This window comes from Octopus sinensis, unplaced genomic scaffold (assembly GCF_006345805.1).
Source record: "Octopus sinensis unplaced genomic scaffold, ASM634580v1 Contig15561, whole genome shotgun sequence".
In the NCBI taxonomy this organism is placed as follows: Eukaryota; Metazoa; Mollusca; class Cephalopoda; order Octopoda; family Octopodidae; genus Octopus; species Octopus sinensis.
Genome location: NW_021833795.1, coordinates 18083 through 45698, shown reverse-complemented (window position 1 = coordinate 45698; position 27616 = coordinate 18083). Strand labels below are relative to the sequence as shown.

Sequence of the window (27616 nt, the reverse complement as noted above, 5' to 3'; positions counted from 1 at the left end):
AAGCATGTGAATGCTGGTAGAGCTGTTCGCTAGTGCAGATCTTGGTGGTAGTAGCAATTACTCAAATGAGAACTTTGAGGGCCTATGTGGAGAAGGGTTTCATGTGAACATGAGTTGTACATGAGTTAGTCGGTCCTAAGCACGTTTTCAAGTCATTTGAAATGGCTAGTGTAGCCTGTGTGCGAAAGGGAATGGGATTAATATTCCCGAACCTAAGAAGGCTGTTTATGCGGCGACGCTGTTGTAACAGTCTAAGACGGCAGGTATTCTGGGAAGAGTTATCTTTTCTCCTAAAGGGTCGGTTTCTCTTGAAATGGTTTAGCCAGCGAAAGAGAATTTGTTGATCATTACGATCATTTTCGCAGAGCATTCCTGTTTTTGCTGTGTCCAGTGTACACCTGACGTTTCATAAAACGCCTGTTACAGTTTAACAGTTACTTGGGCCGTACCAATAACCGCAGCAGGTCTCCAAGGTTAGCAGCCTCTGGTCAATAGATAAACGCTGGTAAGGGAAGTCGGCCAACTAGATCTGTACCTTCTGTAGAAGGATTGGCTCTATGGGTTGAGTCTTTACTGCTGTTTGTTTGATTGCTGCGTAAGTGGTAGTTGAGCATTGAGTGGTAGGACAGTGAACAACCAAAGTAGAACTGGCACGGAGAAGGGGAATCTGACTGTGTAATAACAACAAAGCAGTGCGATAGCCGTAAACGGTTTTGACGCAGTGTGATTTCTGCCCAGTGCTCTGAATGTCAGCGTGAAGAGATTCACTTAAGCACGGGTAAACGGCGGGAGTAACTATGACTCTCTTAAGGTAGCCAAATGCCTCGTAATTTAATTGATGACGCGCATGAATAGATTAACGAGATTCCCACTGTCCCTATCAGCACTCTAGCGAAACCACAGACGGGGTAACGGGCCCGTGACAATCAGTGGGGAAAGAAGACCCTGTTGAGCTTGGACTCTAGATTGGCATTGTAGAAGGACATTGGGGATATATTAATAGGTGGGAGCTGTTCCGCAGCAAAAATCTAAGACCACTTCCTCAGTCGTCTTCCTATTAATTCAGTAATACCGTGCTTCCTTAATGGGAAAGTTTGCAGTTTAAGGCCCGTTCGGGGTCGATCGGATCTGAAAACAGTGTCATTTGGGGAGTTTGGCTGGGGCGGATGTCCAAAGGTGAGCTCAGGTGGAACAGAAATCTACCATAGCGCGAAAGGGTAAAAGCTCGCCTTATTTGGATGTTCAGTACGTATGCAAGGCGCGAAAGCGTGGCCTATCGATCCTTTTACTTTTATAAGCTCTAAGTTAAAGGTGACAGAAAAGTTACCACAGGGATAATTGGCTTGTGGCACCCAAGCGTACATAGCGATCCTTCGATGTTGGCTCTTCCTATCATTGCGAAGCATAAATCGCAAAGTGTAGGATTGTTCACCCACTAACAGGGAACGTAAGCTGAGTTTAGACCATCGTGAGATAGGTTAGTTTTACCCTACTGATTGAGTGTCGTTGCCACAGTAATTCTGCAAATTACGTAAGGAACTGCAGAGTCAGACATTTGGTTCATGCACTTGACTGAAAAGTCAGTGGTGCGAAGCTATCGTCTGAAAGATAATAACTGAACGCCTCTAAGTTAGAATCTTGACTGGCTGCAACGATATTGTTCGAAGCTCTTGTATAGCAAATTTATGCTTTTATGCTGCTACTGGCTTGGTGTCGTTGATAACACTAAAAACTGTTGTTACACCAGGTTGACTGTCGTTGATAAGACTAAAAACTTTGTGCTAAATTATATGCAAACGACATATACTGGCATGGGAACTGTACATACGAAAGCCACGTATAGTGGCGATCTACTGAGGTCCATCCCTTTGCCTAAAATTTGTCCGCTTGTCGGACGCTTCTACCATTATTTATGACGGGCCAGAAAGTGTAGTATGTGAAGAACAATTAGGCCGTTGGAGAGATCTCGCATATCGGAGGCACATAAAAATGTCAATATACTAATTTTTCAAGGACCATTAAATATATTTTTAACTTAAATAGTCAATTTTAAATACATATTCGAGCAAATTTCCTTTATCGAAACACGTGTTTATCAAAAAGGCTTTGATTTGACATGGATGAAGGTCCTAAAAAAGGTTGAACAGGCTAATACAATCTGAAAAAATCAGGTCGATTGCGTGTACACACGTGGGGATCTCTGGTGGTGTTTTGTCAGGAAATAAAGACTCATTTTTAGTTAGTTCTTTTGCTCCTTGACAATGTCGTTTAGTTCCAAGCTGGTACTCAGTTATCAAGTTGTAAGTGTCGGCATATATTGCAATTTTTTTATTCACACACTTTGTAACCAGTTTGTACAAACATGGCATACATGTGATCGGTCTGAGGTCCTTGGGGTCAATAGAGGTTGCTTTCTTTGGGATCAGGTAAGTGATTCCAGTATAAAACCAACTTTGCGGGTGACTAGTTCCGTTAATAATATTTCTGATTTCTTGAAATAGGAATTTGTGAAGAGTCCAATTTTTTGATGAAAAAATTGTATACACAATCACATCCCGGAACTCTCCAGTTAGGAAGAGATTCAATTAAGGTTAAAATGAACTCGTCATTGATGTCGGAGTCATGGTGCTCAGCACCTGTAACTCTCTTATTCACTCTAAAACTTAACTCATTTTTGTCCTTTTTCTTTCAGACGTCCATCCAAAATTTGAGACAATCAGATGTGTCGAAACAATCAATCAGAGCATTATCAGAGTTAGAATGGAGGTTTCTTTAGAACGACCTTCGATTCAACTTAAACTTCCGATTATCAATTCCGTATTGTCGCCTTGAATCTGCAATAGACACCTTTTTGTTTAGGATTCGAATCTGGTCTGTGATTGTTGTCAAGATTCTTTCAAATTCTCCCCTTTCGGATTTTTTGTAATTGTTAGAACATAAAATGTGAATAACTTTCTTCCTTTCTTCGTCTTTGATAGTAGACATAAAGTATTTTGATATTAATATATTTTTTTTCAGTCAAAGACGCAATTTTATTTTGTATTCTTTGCTTCCAATTCGTTTTAATTGGATCTCTCATTGTAATTTGTTGATACACACATTGCGCGGAATATATCAGAGTTGAAATATCTTCAATAGTTGTATGTAGGTTGTTTGTTGTATATTCGATCAATGAGTTATTTATTATTTCGATTAACTCGTGATTTACATATTGAGACGGTATCTTCCATGTGTGTTGCTTCGCATCGATTGTTTTAGAATTATTTGCATCAATTTGAATTAATAATTTTGGAAATTTCACTTTTATTTTGGAAATTTCCAAATTTGGAATGGAAATTTCCAAATTTGGAATGGAAATTTCCAAATTTGGAAGCAATATATATTCGGACATCGAAGCTATTTCTTTGTGAATGTCTACATCTACAAATAACAGGTATATAGAAGCACAAGAAAATGATTCAAGTAGTATTTAATCACTATTTTTTATTTAGAATGGAATTTAAATACCTATTCTATACTAATTGATCGGGTTAAATCTAAATTACCCAAAAATTGTTCTCCTTCATATAAAAAGTCAATTAGTCGAATTAACTGGGACGAAATTGCTTTTGATGGGTACTCTGGTGCCGACTGTAGAAAAAAAGTCAAACTCCTAATTTCTAAAGTTAATAACTGCCTATTATTTTTAGAAAAGAAAATTCCGGACCTTAGATAGTCTTTTGACAGAAATCAATCCAAACTTGAAGAAAGTAGTCAACAGAATTGTACATTATTTTATATACCATAAATAGAATGAGGGGCCTGCTTTAAATGCTTACATGTTATATATGAAAGAAAATTCTAATAAATTAAGAAGAGATTATCCCAACATGAATACGAGTGCTTTTAATAAGGTACTCTCGTATCATTACAAAACACTACCTTCCGAAATAAAAGTATTTGTTAATTTAATTCTTAATAGCAAAAATATATCGATCAAGTGCAAGAATATAAGAATAATTATGATAATTACGACAGCGACGACGAGTTTTGTAATTAGTATATAAAATTAGACCAAATTCATCCCCGAAACTTCCCAAACGTGCTTGGGAGTTGTTTATATCAAAAAAAGTCAAGAAGTATCTGAAGAAAAACCCAAATGTCTGTGAAATATTTGATTATGATAGATTTCGAAGGATGCATTAGAAAAACGTTTTGCTGAAAAATTTAAGAACTTATCCATCAAAAAACAGTTTCACTATGTCCTAAAATATGAAAAACTAAGGGAACAATACGAAGTAATATATTGATTTTTTCAAATTATAGAGAGAATGTGAGGAATATGTGGCCTCAAATCCAGGCGCAAAACTTAAGAAAATATTAACCCGTAATCTCAAAAGAGAGAGGGAAATAATTTATAAATATTTAAATGTCCCTAATAAACCTCCATTGTAATTAATTCTAAAAACATAATAAAATATTATAGTTCCTCTTTTACCTTATTTTTTACGGAAAACGCATCTAAAGGTATGCGGAATGCCAAGATGCTATGGGATCAGTTGTCAGCACAAGAGAAGCAAGAGAAGCAGGCTCTGGTTTCAACGGTTGTTCTAATTTGTTGATTTTTTAGATGAAAATGGATTATCCGAAAGCTTTTGAAGCATGTATCTCGAAACTCGATGACTACCATTCATCACTGGTTATGAAATACTCATCTTTTGATCAAAAGCTTAAGGTTTAGTAAATTTCCTATAATAGGAGAATGTTTTGAAAAGCAAAGAGATCAAAGAAGATATGAATCAGTCTCTTTCATATATCAAAATAAACGAGAATATGGTTGAACAACAAAACGAGTCTATGGGAAGTGAAGAAACAATTAGTGAAGAAGCCTCCGTGATTAATTCTCCTTTGCCAGAGACGACACACGTGCGGGCTTCAATCGAGACTAATTTCGAATTGGAAAAGGACACTAAACGACTTTTATGGTCCATCAAAGAAGAAGCGAAATTGTTGGATGCGGTGAAAATTTATGGAAAAGATTTTAACTACATTTCTACAATTTTAAGTGAAAACCAACGGTCACCTTTGGGAATAAAAAGAAAATGGGAAAAGTTATCATCGGATAAAAAGTTCTTTGAAAAAGTGTCTAAATATTGGCGAATTAATTTTAAAAAATAATTCTGGTTCTTTTCTATATAATGTTAAAATGTTTTTAAATCTTACTTGATTCAATTTTTTGCTATATTAGTACGAGAGTGTTTCAATAATAAAACTAATTTTAGTTTTTGTCGTAAGTTATAGCATCCGGGCCAGTTATAAGTGTCCGGAGTGATAAATCGGATTTATCACTCCAAATCATTATGATTTTGGGAATAAATTTTATTTGTGTCGCCTAATTTTGGTTAAATAATGTCCTATACGGGGATACGGATGAAATTATTGGTAAAATGTACCCGCATGTTTTTCTGGTAGGCAAAAAAATTGAAATTTTATTTTTGTTGAATTAGATAGGAAATGGGTCGAATTGGGGATAAAATGTTTATATTTTTTTCCGGATTTTTATATTAAAAAGTTTCTTTAAAAATGTTTCTTTCAATTTGTAATGTTTCTTTAAAAATTGTTTCATAATATAAGTGAACTTTTGCTTTGTTTTATTCGACATAGGAGACGTTGCTTCTATACTGGAAGAAGGTCATCTCGTCTAAACCCTTTTCGTCACATAAATAAGGACCGGAAGAGTTTGCACAGAATCATATGTAGCGGTTGAATACAGACTCTGTTGAAAACTGAATTTATATTATACGAGACTGTTTGGGACAATGTTTGTAAATTTTATTATCTATTTTTATGTTTAGTTTCGGTTTTCGATTTAGTCAATATCTATATTTTATAGTCTTTTTAGCAATCAACAAATAGTTATAAAACTAAAAAATTTGAATTGAATTAATTGAGGTTAATTGTCATATATAAAAAAAGCGTGCGAACATGGTTCTTGTGGGTCCAAAAATACATTATAACTTTAACACTGAAAATTCTGGAAACGATGATGCGGTTACGCCGTGCGAAGCAATATCCTTTAATCTGACAATTAACAGCCAAATACTCTGCGAAATTCAAAAATACAACATACTATGCTCAATCCCAACTGCCCTGAAAGCGTGAATTTCACGCAAAATGAACGGCTCATTTATTCTCGAGTTCAAGTCCCATACGGAAGCCAATACCTTCCAAACTGACGTGAATGAGCTAAACCCCTTTGGCTTCAACTGTCATCAATTACGGCAGGTCGAGCTACGTCCATCGGAGATCTTCTTAAGAAATATTCCGTACTGGGCAAGCAATGAAGAACTGGAGAAATACCTCTCGACGATTCTCTCGCCAGGATTTAAACTGGAGCGTTTCATGAAATCTGGGAAAAATTTACCTGTAGGAAAGTTGACTATCCACTCGAGAGGTGAGGCAAACTCACTAATCCGGTTGGGACTAAACATTGGCTTCAGGAAAATTGAATGCACATGGTTCCGTAAACCTGTGACTCGTTGCTACAAATGCCAAGCCTACGGGCATATAGCACGTTTGTGCAAAGCAGAAGTAAGATGTGTAACTTGTGGCGGTGCTCATGACCGAAAGGAGTGCCCTAACCCACGAGGAAGCACGAAACACTGCATAAACTGTGGTTCATCGGAGCACTGGGCTACGTATGGAGGCTGCCCCTCTGCTTGGAAGAAACAGCAATCTGTGACTCCAGCTTGGAAAAATCGGCTGCAAACACAAATCTTAAAAAGCAGTGTATCCATTGGAATCCAAACGGATGAGCCTATGGACTCAAAATCTAATGACAACTATACTCAGACTGAGACTATAGACCTGGAAGCACCAGAAGCCTCAATACCAACACCGGAGAAAATACCAACACCGGAGAAAATACCAACACCGGAGAAATTACCAACACCGGAGAAAATACCAACACCGGAGAAAATACCAACACCGGAGAAATTACCAACACCGGAGAAAATACCATTGAGGGGCAGACGTCTCAAGAAAGAAGTTCCCCTAAAAAAGGAACTCAGTATATCAATGGATAAGTCGCTTAAATCAGTCGAGGCGGAAATCATTAAATTGGGATCGAAGAACGTGATCTCTAACGAAAAAGAGCGGTATTTACGGGAGATGGTGGCACTCATACGCGAGAGCTGCCACCAACCCGTGTAAAAGGCTCTCTCGTGGTCATCCTCGTGAACGCCAGATCAATATGGAGACGGCGTTCCGAGCTAATCTGGCTCGTGGCTCTCCACCGGCCGGATATCATAGTAGTAAACGAGACAAAATTAAAACATGGAATGACATTTACCTTGGATGGCTATACCTCGTATGGTGTGCCATGGAGGGATGGTGCGGTTGCTGGCACTGGCACGGCCATCTTCTATATGAACGGACTGAAGATAAGGAACTTGAGAATAGAAAATGAAATCGCCTGTGAATTTGTGTCTTCGAGGTATTATGTGGACAAGAGTGGATTCTGATTGGAGGAATGTACTCCAAGAAACTAGCTGAAAACAAAAACGCAATTGCTGATTTCTTCAAACGCAATCAATTCGCACTGATTGCTGGTGACCTTAATTCTAAATCCCCATCTTTTGGCTGTCGAAAAGAAAATCGAGATGGAAAAATCCTGCGGGCTGTATCCGATCAAGTTGGTTTTGATGTTTGGACATCAAAAGAGCCAAATCATTTTTCATGCCATGGAGATGATTTCTTAGGGCTGTTCCTAACTTCACCCTCGTTGAAGCTTCTATGTGAATCTCCGAGGAAAATCGAAGACATCGGCAGCGATCATGCCCCTCAGATGATGACTATAATGCTGCATCCGACATTAATGGAGGATATCTTTTTGCACTATAGAACTTCAAAAACGGACTGGGCCCTTTATAAATTATTCATTTCTTCTGAACTTGGAAACTCCTGTCTGGCGGTCAAGGAGAATGAAGATGCAATAGAAAGGACAGATGACTACATTAGAAGCCTACTGAGCAGGTTCATGGAAAAGTACTCTGAGAAAATCTACTCAAGACAAAAAATTCCAAATATTTCCGGGACCCATGATAAAGCATTGTCTGAAAAAAATAGACTTTCGTCGAAGCTTAAAAGATGCTGGGATCCCCTAGACAGGACTCGGCTGAAAGAAAGAATAAGTGCCATTGAAAAATCACTTTCTCATGCAGTCCAATTCGAAAAAGAACGTGCTTGGCTACGCCAATCAAAAATGCTCCACCCAAAACACTCCAAATTTTGGACAGCGTACAGTAAAATTACTGGAACCGGAACAAAGGCTGAAGTTATTCGCCTGAGACTTCCTGGAGGTCGCCTGTCGAGCCAGGAGGAGACTACCGAACTCCTCCGCAATCAGCTCGCAGGTGTTTTGGAAGCAGATCCATCTGCCTCCTTTCCTAAACCTCCTCCAGCAAATTACTCAGACAGATTGAAGCACTGCCGCCCGATTACTGAATCCGAGACTTGGGAAGCGATAAGTGCAGCTAGGAATGCGGCTCCGGGATATGACAAGATCCCTATGTCCTGCTTCAAGCATGCTCCAAGCTGTTTGGTGTCTCTGCTCACAAACCTCTTCAATTCCAGCCTTCAGAGAGGGTACGTGCCAAAATCATGGAAAAAAACTGAAGTCCGAATGGTTCGAAAACCTAAGAAACCTAAAGAGGAAGCCTCGAGTTATAGGCCCATAAGCCTAATCTGCTCTATATCAAAAATAATGGAAAGAATCGTCTACAGAAGGCTAGTACGCCACATTGAAAAGAATCACTGGCTCTCCCACGATCAGTGGGGTTTTCGCCCGGGCCGGTCCTGTGCTGACTGCATCTATCGATTGAATTCGATAATTTCTAAAGCACGAGACTCTGGCTTATCGACCAGTATTATCTGCTTGGATGTATCGAAGGCTTTTGACAGTGTCTGTCACTCTGTTTTGCTGGAAAATCTTGTGAATTGCGACATTGATGCGGAAACCCTTGAATGGCTAGCGAGCTTCTTGAATGGGAGGATCTCCTTTGTCAACTATCTTGGCCGACCCTCGAAAGCCATTCTCCAAAAAAGGGGAGTGCCTCAGGGCTCAGTCCTAAGCCCGCTACTATTCAACGTGTATATGGCAGACTTCCCTAAACCTATGTTCATCTCGATGAATGTGCTCATCTATGCAGATGACGTCATTATCACGCACGAAGCAGCCCTTCCGACGACGTCGGAAATGAAGCTACAAATTTACTTAGAACAAATACAACAGTGGATGGCAATGAAATACTTGACTCTGTCAATCGAGAAATGCACGCTCACTAGAGTTTCGGCAAAAAGAAGTGCGAAAATGTTACCATATACGATCGAATCCATCCGGAGGACCCACTCGTTTCTGTACCTAGGAGTCCAATTTTCCGAGAACGGAAGATGTGAGGAAGATATCGTCCTAAGGAAAAAACGGTGCACACAAATGATCAAATGCCTGATCAAATTCCGCCTACCCCCAGATACTGTGCTATTCGTATTCCGGGCAGCCATCCTTCCAGTACTGATGTATGGGCTGGAAGGGTGGATTTTGTCCCCCTCCAAGGAAAGAATTATAAAACTGCTGGAGAAAACGAGGAGATTAGCGCTCAAGGTGGCCTTCGGCGTAAACCTGAGAGAGAAAATACCGATCGGGCGCGAAGTCTTTCCTATGATTGGCGAGCTTGTGGAAACCCAATTCCAAAAGTTTCTAGAAAAGAGACGAAAATAGCCCCGGATGACCCCTTGTGTAAGGCCACTACTGGCCCTTTTATGTCCGATAACCCTTTGTGAAAATAAACCCTTATCTATCTATCTATCTTAATTGTGAAAAAAATTCGCATAGAGTAGTCTTACATTTTTATGTTCGTTACTATGACGCTCAATCACCTGATTGATGAAAATTTCTTTGTTTAATTTCCGCGTTCTTGTTAACTGAGTTACTTTTTTCAAATTTTAATAATTTAAAAAATTATTGAATTAACAAAAGTAATCATTAAGAATTTCAGATCTTAAACAAAGAATTTAGATGATTTGGAGTGATAAATCCGATTTATCACTCCGGACACTTAGAAAGGGCCTAGACATTATAACTTACGACAGTTTTTAACCCTATCTTTAAGAGGATTGTTCTACATCTAAATTAGTAGTCTTGTTCCGTGTTTTATTGCTACATTCATTAATGTGTATTATTTAATACTTAAGAATTCCATTCCTCAAAATATTGATTCGTACTAAACGAAACATTTTTATTGTAAGACAAAAGAGGATAGTGACAACAATTAGGACGGAAATATAAACGAGACAATTGATCAGGGCAATCGAGATCATTGAAAGAACATCCGGTTTTCTGTCTAGAGGCAAGTTATTGATTCAAATCGATAAATGGGTCGGTCACCCAAATTTGTCTCTGAAAAGACTGGATAGATCCTTTGATGGTCTGCCGCATCTCCGAGGACTTAAGGTCGGGTCTCGTAGATCTAACCTATAGGCTACCTTCTGCGCATAGCGCCGTATCTTTTTGATTTCATTAGAATTATCTTATTTAGCATCGATTGTGACTCCCAAGTACTGTAAACAATTAGGGCAAGTAATTTTCACCAGGGGTCGAGGTTTTTGATCTGCTCAGTTTCTTTCGTTGATTTGGAGGTAGGCTGATTTTTCCATGGCGAAAAGATCCTTGCAACACCCCCTTTTCGGAGCGTGTTGTTCCTTGTATGGAAGCCACATTCAGATACGAATGAGTTGCTGTTCGAGAGGAAGCATCGCAGTCAGAGCCTCTCCCGTTGGCTTACAGATTTGTACCCTCTCAAACAGGTTCCGATACCATTGGCTGTCAAAAGCCTTCGAAATGTTTAGGCATTAGAGAAATAGACTTGATAGCGCTACATGCATTAGAAATCCTACATGGTTGAATATCAAGTAAAATTGAAGGAAATGAGAATTTTGGGGTCCACTCCCTGACTGAAACACATTTGGTAGATCAACTTGGTGATGTGGTCCACTCGGTCGACGGGGACCAGCAGTTTCCCGCTTAGTCCGAATGCGCTTGGTCATCACTATAAAGTTGATGACGTCTTCAATGTGGGAGGGGAGTCCATGCTTCTCCAGATATGCTTGGGCAGTCTCCTGTTATTTCCAGAACTGAAAAACGACCGACAAGACATTAACAAGAAGCCCTGCTGCAAGATGAGAACGGAATGTTAACATCTCCCTTGGGCCAGCCACATAAGATCAAAACAGAGAGAGAACATTTTATTAGGAAACTAATTAATCCAGAGGAAGAACTGACTCCAGTTTTGCATGTAAAAACGTTCATAAAACATCGAAATTGATATTTAACAATATTATTAATTAATTAATTGCGTCTTGGATTGGAAATCTGCGAAATACACAAATGTCGTTGTGGTGCTGTCATTGACAGTTTTGGTCTACATCCCCTTTCCTGTCGTCGCAGTGCAGGGCGCGCACCACGCCATGCAGCACTTAACGACGTTATTCAGAGGGGGCTCACGGCCGCTGGGATTCCATCAATCCTCGAACCCGTCGGGCTTGCGAGGGGAGACGGAAAAAGACCCGACGGCCTATCGACTTTCCCGTTTGAGTTCGGCAAGTCTCTGTTATGGGATGCGACGTGTTCAGACACTTTCTCGGAGCTCAACCTTCCTTCTTCAGCTGTCGAGCCTGGCTCAGTCTCTCGCAAAACCGAGAAGATGAAGATTGGAAAGTACAAGGAGCTCTCTGAACGGTATCTGTTCACTCCCATCGCTGTCGAGACTTCCGGCGTCATCGGCGAAAAGTCTCTTTCCTTTCTAAAAAAGCTTGGCCGCATCTCCCATAAACGGGGAGACCCACGCGAGTCCAAGTGGCTTTTCGAAAGGATTTTCTTGGCCATAGTACGTGGAAACTGTGTTTCCATTTACGATGCCGGAAATTTAGTTGGTTAATAACTATTTGTTAATTACATATAACTTTTGTTAAAAAAAAAATTTATTTATTTTCTGTATTATTTAATTCTTGTGGTACGTGCATGTTCGTTTCGATTGAGCTCTGTGAAACGTTACCTGAGGGCCTACCTACGAATCAATTGAAAAGAAAAGCCAGTGAGAACGTAGATGAAGTGGCCCAAGGACTGTCCAATGCCAAAGAATTTGCCTTTTCTCACAACCCTTCTCCCCAAGTAGGCCACGAAGGCCTGCTTACCTTGCAAGCAGTAATCGATCAAGTCACAAGTTCCGACAAGATTCAGTGGGCCACAGAAGTGGTTCATTCTGCCAGACAAAGATTTGGAAGGATTCCTCGCGGTGGATGGCCTCATATAACAAGGACGTTCAATGAAAAGTTCCAAACCACTAAGTCAATATTGAATGTGAAGTTACTTGTGAGGAGTGGTGAGAAAGGAATCTGTCTGGGGAAACCCAGAAAAAATGTCTTCTAAAACGGAAATTTCTCTTTTTGGAAAGTGCTCAGTTGAGTTTAATTCCCAAATCGGACAAGTAAAATTAATTCCACGCGATTTACGGACGCCGACCAGGAAAGTTCCCTATCAACTTCTTAACAAAGAAATTTTGACTGGTATAAATGCCTCGATTGGAGAATTTATGAAAGCAAATCAACCGGATAATCTCAATGACATTGCTGACATCCTCTATGCTGGCCAACGAGCATATGATGCATTGACCCACCGAGTCTGTAAAAAAAGTGAATGGATTGGAATTATGAACGCGAAGCTTGACAAACTTAGGAAGGAACTCGACTTGGTAACACCACTAGCTAATAATGACAAAACGAGAAAATCATTTAGTGACGAATTGAGAGACATTTTGAGCAAATATGGATACCGGAAGGCTAAAAAATGAGATTTATTTAGAATTGTCACTTGCATTTAGGATGAGGTAAAGATTGTTGAAAAAAATTGGCAACCCATGAAGCTAGGAAAAAATTCCGGAGGGACAATATGTGCTTTGAACTTAACCGAAGGCAGTTTTACAGAAACTTGACTGAGAAAAAGAAGAATACACAGTTTATGTTTGACCAGAGTCAGTGTCTCTCATTCTGGGAGAGTGTTTGGGTAAAACATGAGTCCGTGGGGGACTCGATTTTATTGGATAACCGGGTGACTGGTGCCGAGGACACAATTGCTGATTTTGGAAAAGACACAATTATTGAAATCATTAACCAGCTGCCAAATTGGAGGGCATGTGGATGCGATGGCATATACAATTTTTTCTTAAAAAAGTTTACGTGGTCCACGATGACCTCTGTAGGAACGTTTCGGATATCATATATGGAAAGTACACACCTTATTCCAAAAAAGAAATTTATGACTCACCCAAGGACCTGAGGCCGATTACTTGTATGTCAAATCTATATAAATTTGTAACAAAATGTGTGAACAGAAAATTGACGGACTACATTGAAGCATACAATTTGATCAGCGACAACCAATTGGGGACGAGAAGAATGTGCCAAGGAGCCAAAGAGCAGGCATTGCTCAACCAATGTGTCCATCAACAAAATGGGAATAATTTGCCTTCTCTTGCTTGGATTGATGTAAAGAAGGCTTTTGACTCTGTCGATCACGAGTTTCTGTATCAAGTCTTCGATAACTCCGGCCTCCCCCATTGGATTGTGGATTTTATCAAGGCAATTGTCACGAAATGGAAGATCAAGCTGAGATTTAATCAAAAAGAGATTGGTGAAGTGAAAATGGATAGAGGGATCTTGCAGGGTGATTCTTTATCGCCGCAAATCTTTGTTCTTGTCCTGGACCCCCTGAGTAGAATATTGAATGCGAAATTCCCAAATGTGCTAGTGGACAAGTCAGGCAATAGTCCTCGGGTATACTCAACGAACCACTTGTTGTTCATGGACGACCTAAAATTGTTTGCTCGGAAGGAAGACACTGTAATGAGAATGATGACGAGGTTGATCAATTCTTTCGAACTGCCGGATTGGAGCAAAACGCTGAAAAGTCTGCAACTAATCTTGAAGGGTTGAGTAGCAAAGCTAAGCTGCTTGACGGGATTGATGGCTATCGTTACCATGGAGTATTGGAAGACAAAGATAGCAGAGTTTTGAAGAATGACACGATGAACTCAATATCGAATGCAATCGAGGAGAGAATTAATAGCCTGGCAGACTTGAAGCTAAATTCTACAAATTTTTTCAAGGCTGTCAATGAGCATGCATTATCGTTGTATAATTACTACATCGGGCTTATTGATATCGAACCATGGGAATTTGAGAATATCGACAAGAATGTGCGCAAGATTTTGATACGCCACCAAATACACATGAAACCTGGAAACAAACATAGACTTTATTTTTCAAGAGACCGACTAGGAAGAGGATTGGTTTCTGTGGTGCATAAAAGCGAGCGAATGCTTCTTGAATTCCTCAAGGACATTGAGAGGAAGGCTTCCTATTGTTTTAGGAGAGAAGGAATCCTGAAGGCCGTCAGATTCAAGAAAAAACTCATGGCCACTATCAAGGAATTCCTATGCAGAAAGTACCAATTTGCAACTCCGGAAAGCCTCAACTGAATGTTCTGAAGGATTTGCAAGGAAAGCACTTACTTTGAACAGATACGAAAAAAGCCACTTCACTCGATTTTGTTCAATTGCTATGATGATTTGGACGTGGATCTGAAAGAATCGTCCTGGTGGTTATCGCATGGGAACAACTCTCCATGGTCGGAGGGAATGCTGTGCATGGTTCAGGACCGCAACTTATTCTTTGACAACGGTGGTAGTTGTTGCAACCATTGCAACGCCGCCAAAAAGACTGTGGATCATCTTGCTACAAGATGTGGCAGAATGTTGAACAGTGACTACCTACGTCGCCATAATGAGGTTGTAAGGTGCATGCACCTGCAAATCTGCCGAAATATGGAATAAAACAGTCTAGGAAGTTAAAGACCCACTCCGTTCAGTCGACTGTCTCTAATGAGGTGGTTGAAATACGTGTGGACACTACCATCAAGACGGACACTATAGTGAGTAATAATAAACCGGACATTTTTGTCTTCGACAAAGTTCGGAATATTATTACGCTTATCGAAATTGGGATTACTTCTCAGCAATCCTTGAAGCAAGTAGAAGTAGAAAAATCATAAATATGCACCTAATTGCCTCAAATCCGAGGTTTCCCCAAAAGAGGTTTTTCAAAAGCCCAATAAATAGAAAAAAAACTTATTTTTTAAATAATCAGTTAATTTTTCTCTCCAGATTTATTTATTTTTTGAATTCCTACGACACTTTCTTTCTTACTGAATTCATAAAATCATGAGAGAATCTGGAATCAAATCAAGATGTTTGTCTCTAAGTTTTCCATCAAACTTAAAATTTTGTGATATTGATGGTTCGCCTCTTATATTCTCATAGATATTTTCGATCATATTTTCTATTTCTTAAAACTTCTTTAATAACATTATTAAATATTCTTCAGAATGATCATTTTATGCAACTCGAGTCCTGATGGAGATTGTCGAAAACCTTTTGCAAGCAGTTATATAAATATCCGCAGATATACATTATTCCAAGCATCTTAGATTATTGTTACCAACTTGCCGCAAATTTAATTTATATAAAACTCTATAAACCATCCTGGTCGTCTTGAAAACATAAAAAATCAATTAGACAATTCAATAATTATCCTTGAAATTTTTAATGATTCCAGCATCCAAGGTTGAATATTGGTGTCGTATTTTTTGGTAAAAATAAAAAATCAACGTTGCTAAATGTCGATATTTTGTGGCAAGCAGCGTTATCTAATAACATTAAGATTTTTTCTTTTTGAATAATCATTTTTTTTCATTAATTTTTTGAGCCAGGATATAAAAATGTCTCTCGTCATCCACGCATTTTTGGACGAAGAGTATAAAATTCCATAAATTTCGGGAGAAAATTTTTTGAAACATCTAGGATTTCTATATTTTCCGATTATTAATGGTTCAATTTGAGATGAAACGTGTCTTAAAATATTTATTTTTTAAATTGGTATAATTAATTTTATTTAATAAAAAATCAATGCCCCAAATAGAGATGTTAAAATTAATTGATTTTTTATATTAATAATTAAAAATTTATAATGCCCCAAAACAGAGTTTTCCCCAAAAGAGGTGGTCCCACCCCTGGAGGTGCGCCCCAATTAGAGGTCGGACTGTAGAAGTAGAAAAATTACTAATATGACCTTTTGGCGAACGAATTGAAGGTAATCCATAATGCAAAAGTGAACATCATACCGTTGGTTATTACGTGGGATGGAATAACATCCAGATTCTATAAACACTATCAGAACTCCTTGCAAGTTCAGGAATCTACGCGAGCTTATATCCAGCCAATCGTGATTAAAAGAACATTGGAAAGCATGCACCCGGAGTATAAACTCCTTCCTACAGCGGCGAAGCATGCAACCAAATCGGACTCGAGAACAACCACAAAAGTAGCTGCCCTGTGAAATGGATAAGTGTACCCGTCGAAGACATCTCTGAATTAAAAGAACAAATGGCTATTATGGAAAACTGCAAAAATACTAACATGTAAAACACAGTAAAGTTTCGAAATATTTTCCTTTCTAATCAAGAAGAAAATCAAACATCGAAATTGAATTATACACCACGAAATTTGAAATTCCAAAATATTGATTTGAGTTAAAGGAATGGGTTAATATGGGTAAAGCCGGCGATGACTCTTATAATGATGCAATCCTCCAGGAAAAAGCCAAGTTATTATATGGAATGGAAATTAGTTCCTTGTAGGTGTTCTAATTCAAATGAAAAACTAAAGCAGTGGTTCCCAACCTTAAGGTGCTCGCGGAACCCTTTTGGGCTAATTTATTTTTTGCGGAACCCCTCCAATTCAATTATTATAATTTCACTTAAAACATAATAGTTATAACCAAAAACAATTTTAATGTGAACATGAGGTAATTTTTATCATAGCATAGTTGTGTAACGTTAGGAGTTATTGTTGACAACTGTATCCTCATATCAGCGGAAGCATTAAGTTTATTTATATATTTGTTTTGGTGGATGTATATATTGAAAACCCAGACTCGCATAAGTAAGTCGTTGGAAAATGTAATAGTTTCATATAGCCTTTTCTGAGATATCTGGATATTTGAAATGTATCCCCTTTAAAAATTAAAAAGGTATTCATTTTTATATAACTGATATGACGCTGATTCTGATGTCAAATCAATAAGATGTTCATATTCAATTGATGTTAGATTTGCTGGTATTACTTTAACTTGAATGGGTTTTGAACCCAATCGTCATCAAATTACCCGAAAATATTTCGCAATGTTATCGTCCAGAATCATCAAATGATCTTTGATGTCCTGAAAACGTGTTTCCATTTACGAGGCCGGGAATTTAGTTAGTTAATAACTATTTTAGGTACTTTTGTAGTAGTCTACAGCCAGTTTTTAGCGAGTTTCAAAATAATACTATTTTTTCCAGTGATAATATATGTGTTTTATAGTTAATTACTATAAAAAATGAATTATTTACTATTTCGCATACTACAAAGTACCCTATTTTATTCTTTCCTGAAGAACTGTATTGTCCAATGATGATTTTGATTCTTAGAGATACTCTTGTAAAACGGCAAAGCATGCAATATTATTATCTACAAATGATCGCCAAATAAAATCTTAATAATAAAATGGTATGGTGTCTGTCTGTCTGTCTTTCTGTCTGTCTGTCTGTTGTGTGTGCACACAACTTCAAATTGAATACGATGTCCTCGACTACATGATGAGGTCCTTAAAACCTTCCCCCCAAAAAAAATTAAAAAAAAATTTTCTGCATTTTGGTTAAAATGAACAACTACGATGTCCTCGACTTACATGATGAGGTCCTTAAAACCTTCCCCCCAAAAAAAATAAAAAAAAATTTTCTGCATTTTGGTTAAATGAACAACTACGATATCCTCGACTTACTGATGAGGTCCTTAAAACCTTCCCCCCCAAAAAAAATTAAAAAAAAATTTTCTGCATTTTGGTTAAATGAACAACTACGATATCCTCGACTTACATGATGAGGTCCTTAAAACCTTCCCCCCAAAAAAAATTAAAAAAAAATTTTCTGCATTTTGGTTAAAATGAACAACTACGATGTCCTCGACTTACATGATGAGGTCCTTAAAACCTTCCCCCCCCAAAAAAAATAAAAAAAAATTTTCTGCATTTTGGTAAAATGAACAACTACGATATCCTCGACTTACATGATGAGGTCCTTAAAAACCTTCCCCCCAAAAAAAATTAAAAAAAAATTTTCTGCATTTTGGTTAAAATGAACAACTACGATGTCCTCGACTTACATGATGAGGTCCTTAAAACCTTCCCCCCCAAAAAAAATTAAAAAAATTTTCTGCATTTTGGTTAAAATGAACAACTACGATGTCCTCGACTTACATGATGAGGTCCTTAAAACCTTCCCCCCCAAAAAAAATTAAAAAAAAATTTTCTGCATTTTGGTTAAAATGAACAACTACGATATCCTCGACTACATGATGAGGTCCTTAAAACTTCCCCCCCCCAAAAAAAATTAAAAAAATTTTCTGCATTTTGGTTAAAATGAACAACTACGATGTCCTCGATTTTGAAAAACCACTTTGATAGTTGATACCACATTAGCACAATCATAACACAATTACACCAATTGACGCACGACCTTGAATAGAGTGTGCAATTAACAGATTTTGAAAAACACTTTGATAGTTGAAACCACATTAGCACAATCATTAACACAATTTACCACCAATTGACAGCGCAATCAGAAGAATTTGCGTAAAAATATTAACTATTTAGTAAGTTTTTCGTAATTTATTTTCGGTATGCCTCTTTTCCTAAACTTTTTTATTATTCAAAATAATTTTTTCAATAGATCACCGAAGGAGGGAAGACGACCTTAAGAAAAGAAGTTTTTCGTAAAGATAGAATTTATTTTCTGTATGCCTCTTTTTTCCTAAATTTTTATTATTCAAAATAATTTTTTAAATAGATAACCGAAGGAGGAAAAACGAAGCTGAAGAAAAAAAAACGGTCAGCTTAAGGTAATTAATTAAATCTTTTTGTGTGTCGCTTTTTTGCTGCTATACTCTGCCTGCCGCATCTCCGCCTGCCCCATTTCCGCCAGTGGTTTGTCTAATCAAGGTCACTAAGCTAAATCTCCGGACTATAAAGGCTCTTAAGCATTATCTTAACTGGCTGTTAAAAAAATTAGACAGGTTGTTGCCGTGGCGGCAGAGCTTTTTTTTGTTTATACTTTTTTACAAATTTTTAAAGTTTTTTTTGTTTTTCATTTCTTTTGTTTTAAATTATTTATTTTTATTTGTTTTTTTTATTTTTTGTTATTTTCTACAAATTCAACGGATTGAATTTTAAACTCCTTAGATCCCTCTGGAATGCCGAATCATCTTTTAAGTTAAAGATAGGCGTTCCAGTGGTTTTATTACGAAATCTTGCGCCACCTAATTATGCAACGGAACGAGGTTAGTTATCAAAAATTTGATGGCTAACGTAATAGAGGCGACGATATTAACAGGAGTATAGAGGTGAGGATGTTTATATTCCACGAATTCCGATAATTTCTGATCAATTACCATTTAGATTTAAAAGGCTGCAATTTCCTTTGAGGATGAGTTTTGCAATGACAATAAACAAGGCCCAGGGACAGTCATTAAAGGTAGTTGGGGTATTTTTAGAGAGTGAGTGCTTTTCACATGGACAGCTGTATGTGGGATGCTTGAGGGTAGGCAGAAGAGAAAATTTATTCATATATGCCAAGGAAGGACGGACGACAAAAATCGTTTATCAACAGGCGATAGAATAGGGTACATTAAACTAGGTAGTTTATACATCTACATAAACTTATAGTTGTTTGATGAAACAGGCTCTCCGCAGGAGCTAGGTCGCGGTGAGCGAAGCGAGCTGCCGAGCTAGTAATTATTATTTCATAAGATGCTCTGGTCGATTTTAAATTGTCGTCTTTCGCAAAATTGGACATTTCCAACTTACACCTTGTAGATTTTTTATTAATTTAAGTTAATTTTAATGGATTTGTTTAATTTTAAATGGGTTTGTTTAATTTTAAATGGGTTTGTCTATTGCTAATGTGGCTGCAATCAAGTCTGATGAGCAAATAATGCAGGAATATAACCGGTTTTCGTCTCTAAACAGGCTCCTCGGCGAGAATATAGATGAGTGTGTAATTTGGTGCGCAGAGAGGCGGTTGATCTCTAACACAATGAAATGCGGACGCTGTAAAGTAAGACCTATATTCTCACAAATAGAGACGCTGTCGTTTATCTAAGTTAAAAAGAAACGTGGACAACGCAATTTGGATATGCATCTATGCAAAACTTCTCGAAGTATAAGAACGAACAGCTGGTTTAACAGTAAGTCATCCTTAAACTAATTTTAGGAAGTCATTTACCGTTAGCGAAAATTTTGATGCTTACGTATATGTGGGCATTAAATTACCCAGGAAATCTCATCTCGTACGAACTAGAAATTTCGCAAAATACGATTACAGATTGGACGAACTTTTGCAGAGGACTTATTACGGTGTCTCTTGCAAACGGTGTCTTATTACGGTGTCCGAAAAGTTTGTTCACCCTATGGACCGCTACATCCATACTCAAAATATTGAGAACACACGGATGCGAGCGAAGAGAAAGCTAAAAAGACAATTTGGTAAAACTCGTAAATTTATTTTAGGAACATCGCGAGCGTTATTTGAATCTTATTTGGACGAATTCACGTGGCGGACCTCGGTAGTCAATAAAGAGAAGATATTCCAAGACTTTCTGCTCCTAATAGTTAACAAATATGTTTTTTCGGCTTAATTTTTAATCTTTAAAAAAATATAAAATCCAGACAATCCAATAGACAAATCCATTAAAATTAACTTAAATTAATAAAAAATGAAAAAATAATTAAAATCTATTGCTTATACGTCGAGATTTATAGTATAGCTAAATTTGGAGATTACCGCTTTCATCATATTTTCTTTTCTAAAATTATAATTATAAAAAAAACCTTTTTTGAATATTTTTTGGAATCTCTTATGCAATTATTGTTTCTCATTAAAAATCTTATAAAATTGACCAACTAACTCAAAAGAGAAACAAGATATAAGCGTGGATGTTTAATATATTTTAATAATTAAAAACTATTATTAAATAAATATAATAAATTTCGCGGAACCCAAAAACTGGTTCCGCGGACCCCAGGTTGGGAACCACTGAACTAAAGTATTTAAAGGAACTAATGGCTGGGTGTCGAAATTTAAAAAACGTCACAATATTTATATGGGAATTTTAATGAACACCGAATTGAGTTATTACAATGGCCTCCTCAAAGTCCCGATTTGAATCCAATCGAGCACGTGTGGTCCTTCATTAAACATAAAATAAAAGGGACTGAATTTAAAAAAAAAGAGTGACCTATTTGAGGAATTAAAAAATATTTGGAATGATCTTTCAATAGAATATGCGACATCCCTTGTTAGAACAATGCGGAACAGAATTTTAGACGCAATTAATGCGCAGGGGGGTCATACTAATTTTGAACTACCATTGTTCTCTTTTTTATTTTGTTTGAAAAAATTGGTTTAAATACATATAAAATCTTTGACGTTGGATTTTTATAAAAGGCAAAAGTTAAGATTATAGCTTGAAATTCGATTTTTTATTAAAATAAATCAATCATTCAATAGAAAAAAATCGAGAAAATGAGTGTTCCGTTTTTTATTTGTATCGCTGTAAAGTATTTTGATATTAATATATTTTTTTTCAGTCAAAGACGCAATTTTATTTTGTATTCTTTGCTTCCAATTCGTTTTAATTGGATCTCTCATTGTAATTTGTTGATACACACATTGCGCGGAATATATCAGAGTTGAAATATCTTCAATAGTTGTAGGTAGGTTGTTTGTTGTATATTCGATCAATGAGTTATTTATTATTTCGATTAACTCGTGATTTACATATTGAGACGGTATCTTCCATGTCTGTTGCTTCGCATCGATTGTTTTAGAATTATTTGCATCAATTTGAATTAATAATTTTGGAAATTTCACTTTTATTCTCTAAGACAGAAGCAAGTTTTTTTAATTCATAGATTGATTTCATTTTTCCAAATTTGGAATCAATATATGTAGCAATATATATTCGGACATCGAAGCTATTTCTTTGTGAATGTCTACATCTACAAATAACAGGTATATAGAAGCACAAGAAAATGATTCAAGTAGTATTTAATCACTATTTTTTATTTAGAATGGAATTTAAATACCTATTCTATACTAATTGATCGGGTTAAATCTAAATTACCCAAAAATTGTTCTCCTTCCTATAAAAAGTCAATTAGTCGAATTAACTGGGACGAAATTGCTTTTAATGGGTACTCTGGTGCCGACTGTAGACAAAAAGTCAAACTCCTAATTTCTAAAGTTAATAACTGCCTATTATTTTTAGACAAGAAAATTCCGGACCTTAGATAGTCTTTTGACAGAAATCAATCCAAACTTGAAGAAAGTAGTCAACAGAATTGTACATTATTTTATATACCATAAATAGAATGAGGGGCCTGCTTTAAATGCTTACATGTTATATATGAAAGAAAATTCTAATAAATTAAGAAGAGATTATCCCAACATGAATACGAGTGCTTTTAATAAGGTACTCTCGTATCATTACAAAACACTACCTTCCGAAATAAAAGTATTTGTTAATTTAATCTTAATAGCAAAAAATATCGATCAAGTGCAAGAATATAAGAATAATTATGATAATTACGACAGCGACGACGAGTTTTGTAATTAGTATATAAAATTAGACCAAATTCACCCCCGAAACTTCCCAAACGTGCTTGGGAGTTGTTTATATCAAAAAAAGTCAAGAAGTATCTGAAGAAAAACCCAAATGTCTGTGCGGAAGTACCGCGGAATGCAAAAAGATGCGGAAGTACTCCTCACTTACGGAGAAGTTAAACGCGGAATGAAAAAAGATGGAAGTACTCCTCACTTACGGAGAAGTTCCAATTCCTTCCATTCCGGTTGAGACTTCCGGTTCCTTGGGCAGTAAGGCAATCAGCTTCGTTCAGGAGATCGGATCCCGCATGTCTGCCATCACAGGCGACGCCCGCGAATCAAGATGGTTTTTCGAGCGGATATCCCTTGCGATAGTACGCTCTAATTCTTTCTCGATCGCGTCGGCTTCCCGCACTTGAAGCTTTTAATTAATTAACTTGTAGTTATTGGTGGTTTTCAAAAAAAAAAAAAAAATTCTAAGAGAAAAAAAAAAAATGTCTGTGAAATATTTGATATGATAGATTTCGAAGGATGCATAGAAAAACGTTTTGCTGAAAAATTTAAGAACTTATCCATCAAAAAACAGTTTCACTATGTCCTAAAATATGAAAAACTAAGGGAACAATACGAAGTAATAAATTGATTTTTTCACATTATAGAGAGAATGTGAGGAATATGTGGCCTCAAATCCAGGCGCAAAACTTAAGAAAATATTAACCCGTAATCTCAAAAGAGAGAGGGAAATAATTTATAAAATTTAAATGTCCCTAATAAACCTCCATTGTAATTAATTCTAAAAACATAATAAATATTATAGTTCCTCTTTTACCTTATTTTTTACGGAAAACGCATCTAAAGGTATGCGGAATGCCAAGATGCTATGGGATCAGTTGTCAGCACAAGAGAAGCAAGAGAAGCAGGCTCTGGTTTCAACGGTTGTTCTAATTTGTTGATTTTTTAGATGAAAATGGATTATCCGAAAGCTTTTGAAGCATGTATCTCGAAACTCGATGACTACCATTCATCACTGGTTATGAAATACTCATCTTTTGATCAAAAGCTTAAGGTTTAGTAAATTTCCTATAATAGGAGAATGTTTTGAAAAGCAAAGAGATCAAAGAAGATATGAATCAGTCTCTTTCATATATCAAAATAAACAAGAATATGGTTGAACAACAAAACGAGTCTATGGGAAGTGAAGAAACAATTAGTGAAGAAGCCTCCGTGATTAATTCTCCTTTGCCAGAGACGACACACGTGCGGGCTTCAATCGAGACTAATTTCGAATTGGAAAAGGACACTAAACGACTTTTATGGTCTATCAAAGAAGAAGCGACATTGTTGGATGCTGTCAAAATTTATGGAAAAGATTTTGACTACATTTCTACAATTTTAAGTGAAAACCAACGGTCACCTTTGGCAATAAAAAGAAAATGGGAAAAGATGTCATCGGATAAAAAGTTCTTTGAAAAAGTGTCTAAATATTGGCGAATTAATTTTAAAAAATAATTCTGGTTCTTTTCTATATAATGTTAAAATGTTTTTAAATCTTACTTGATTCAATTTTTTGCTATATTAGTACGAGAGTGTTTCAATAATAAAACTAATTTTAGTTTTTTACCCTATCTTTAAGAGGATTGTTCTACATCTAATAACTAAAGATATATAACACGTTTATTGTTCCTGTCTTGACGTATCGACATGGGAAATCACCAAAACTGATATGAACAGTTTGAGGCAATTTCATCGAAATCAACTAAGAAAATTTATGAACATACAATTTCAAGAAAAATATCTAACTCGGCCTTATACAACAGATCTAACTCGAGACCGATCTCCATGGACATCCTGGAATCCAGATGGAGACTTTTTGGACACATATTGAGACTGGACAACCTCGCTCCGCCGAACATCGCCATGGAAAACTATTTTGCCAAATCCAAAGGAGCCTTCCGTGGAAGACCTAGAGTCACTCTATCTACCGCGTTAAACAAAGACTTGACAGGAGTAAACAAAAGATTGAAAAGTGGGGACGATCTTATTCATTACGGACTATAGCAAAGAACAGGGACATGGAAACGGATGTGTGTGAGGATACTGGCTGTGGCACAAGAAAAAGTTAATTACATTTATGATTTTCCGATAGTGCTATATAATAATAAAAAAATAAGTTATTTAATCATATTTTTCTTTGGAGGATTAAATTATTTTACGTAATACAGTATACCTCCATTTGGGGCAGACTCTGGCTTGGGGAACCTCTATTTTTGGGGAAACCTCTATTTTGGGGAGTTTGAAAAGGATATAATTTTTATGCGGTATTTCCAAATTTGAAATTACCGGAACCTCTAAGTGGGCACAGGATTTTTAATTTAATAATATTTGCTATTAAAATTAATTAATTATATAAAATTTCATTTGGAAGCCTCGTGTAATTTTTGTATTCTTGTTGTTATGGTCTCGTAAGCTTAGTCTTGAGTAAAGGTCAAAATTGCCAAGGAATTAAGTGAAAATAAACATCTTACTGACGAGGATATTGTAGATAAGTACAAAATTAGTAAAGGTTTTTTATTAATGTAAGTTTTTAGCGCTGTTGTGTCACGTATTAAAAAAAATTATCTCAATTTTTTAATACTGGGGCTGTCAAACAGATTTCCCAGAATATTCACGCTCTCCTCATACTTTATCCCAAAAATTGGATAAAATTGTTTTATCAAAAATACAACCTCATTATTCAACCGTAGACATGGGTATTATTAAATCTTTCAAGTCCAATTATCTTAACGCTTTAGGATTTTTTACTCTTTATTTTGAGGACGTTGAGTTACAAATGTTAATTTAAAAAAAATAAATTCGTCATTTCATAATAATTGTTGGAAAAACATGGCAAAATAAATCCTGAAACAATAACGAATTGTTGGGAAACAATTAATAACTATCGGCAACAGATTCTAGTTAAAATTTTTAGTTAACGTGAGAAAGAAAATTTGGACACGACAATTGCAGACGTAATTGCTGAAATGAGAAGAAAAAAGAATGAGTCAATATTGACCAAACTGAATGCAACTGTTCACACTTGGACACGATAACAGGAATGAATAACCTTGAAGAGAATATTCACCGTTTGTTTCCCGATGCGTTAAAAGACTATTACAATTTCAGAAAAATATTGGGCATACATATAAGAAGAAATCTGCAACAGGAAACAAAATAACAGATTATTTTCGTGTAATAGAATGTCACCGGCTGGTAATGCCCTGGTTGGATAATGCCTCTCAACATTATTTTAAAAAAATAAATATTTTTTCAAATTAATTTTGATTAGATTTTTTAATGTTTTTAATTATTTTAGTAATTTATCAAAGTTTTTTTTCAAATTAATCTAGCGTGAAAATTTGTTTTGGTTATTTAAGTTTTCAAATTTGAAAAATAATAAGTATATTCGATCAAATCTATATTTCAGAAATGGTTTTACTCAACCTTACCAAAGATGAACTTGAAGTAATCAAAAATATTCAAATAGATGTTTTATATATTGACCGATTTCAGAAATCTGAAAAGAAAAGATACAGAAAATTAGCAGAACAGTTAATTTTCGAGGAGGAAGGGATAGTATACATAAAATACAAAAATCAGAGGTTACGCTTTTTTCCCAAAGAAGAAAAGGAACTTAAACTAAAAACTATCGAGGTGATCGTGATCGTTACATAATTATTATAGATTGAACATATGAGGACACATTTTGGAAGAGATAAGTTGCTTTCGATATTGAGAAGGAAATTTATGCAGTAACCGAGAGACGAAATTACTGCTGTGATCTCAAAATGCGTTCACTGTCAGGTGCATATGTATTGAATTATTTTTAGTCAAAAAAGTTGATGGCGACTAAGCCAACAATCACTCCTATTATTGCAAGAGGGCCTAAAGATCGCTATATTGCAGATTTAGTGGATTTAAGAAGGTATGCTAGCCTTAATAGCGATAATGGATGGGTATTTTTTTTTTGTATAAATTGTAGTTGGTTGTGGTTATAGACTCATTTTCTAAATTCGCAGTTGTAAAACTTGCCAGGCGGAAATCAGCGGAGGAAATTACTAGAAAATTAAAGAACATTTTTTACATGATTGGTCCCCCATTTATTCTACAGACGGATAATGGGAAAGAATTTAGAAACAAATGTATGGAAACAATGTGTAATGATCTGAAAATCATACACATAAGTGGACGCGCCTAGAGCACCATGGTTTCAGGGTCAAGTAGAAGGCAAGTTATTTGTAAATTTATCTTTAGATTCAATCAATCGATCAAAAGGTGGATTAGCTCAACTAGTGCCTCAAATGGGTCTTTTGGAAGCTATAAAGACTTCTATCAAGAAATTGTTTATAAATATAACATGTCGAAGCATGAAACGACCAAGAGGACACCTTTCGAAATTTTTATGCGAGGAAATCATTTAATCTCGAAGGAAATTAGATCGGCGTTGTTGTCATTTGATGGAAATGAAGCGGTTGAATCAAGTCAATCGGAGATAATTGGATCCGATTATTTGGAAAACGAGGACGATTGTTTGAATCAAAAAAGTGTGTATGAAAGCCATGTTCTCGCCTGAGAAAAAATGAAAAGGAGGCGGAAATGGAAATTTGATGAAGATTTAGCAGTAGGAGATAATGTCCTACTGAGACATGATATTGATGCGAATCCAAATAACCGAAAATACCCCTATACGATCAGATTGATTCCACTATATATGAAATATCGGAGGTGATAAAG

The 27616-nt window shown here is 36.4% G+C and overlaps 1 long non-coding RNA gene across 1 annotated transcript; it reads left to right on the top strand.

The window, feature by feature from the left end:
- LOC118761604 lies at window positions 1-22274 on the top strand. Its single transcript, XR_004997503.1, has 4 exons — window positions 1-143; window positions 943-947; window positions 5491-5497; window positions 22264-22274. It is a non-coding gene; the product is annotated as an uncharacterized LOC118761604 (long non-coding RNA).
- The last annotated feature ends 5342 nt before the right edge of the window (window positions 22275-27616 follow it).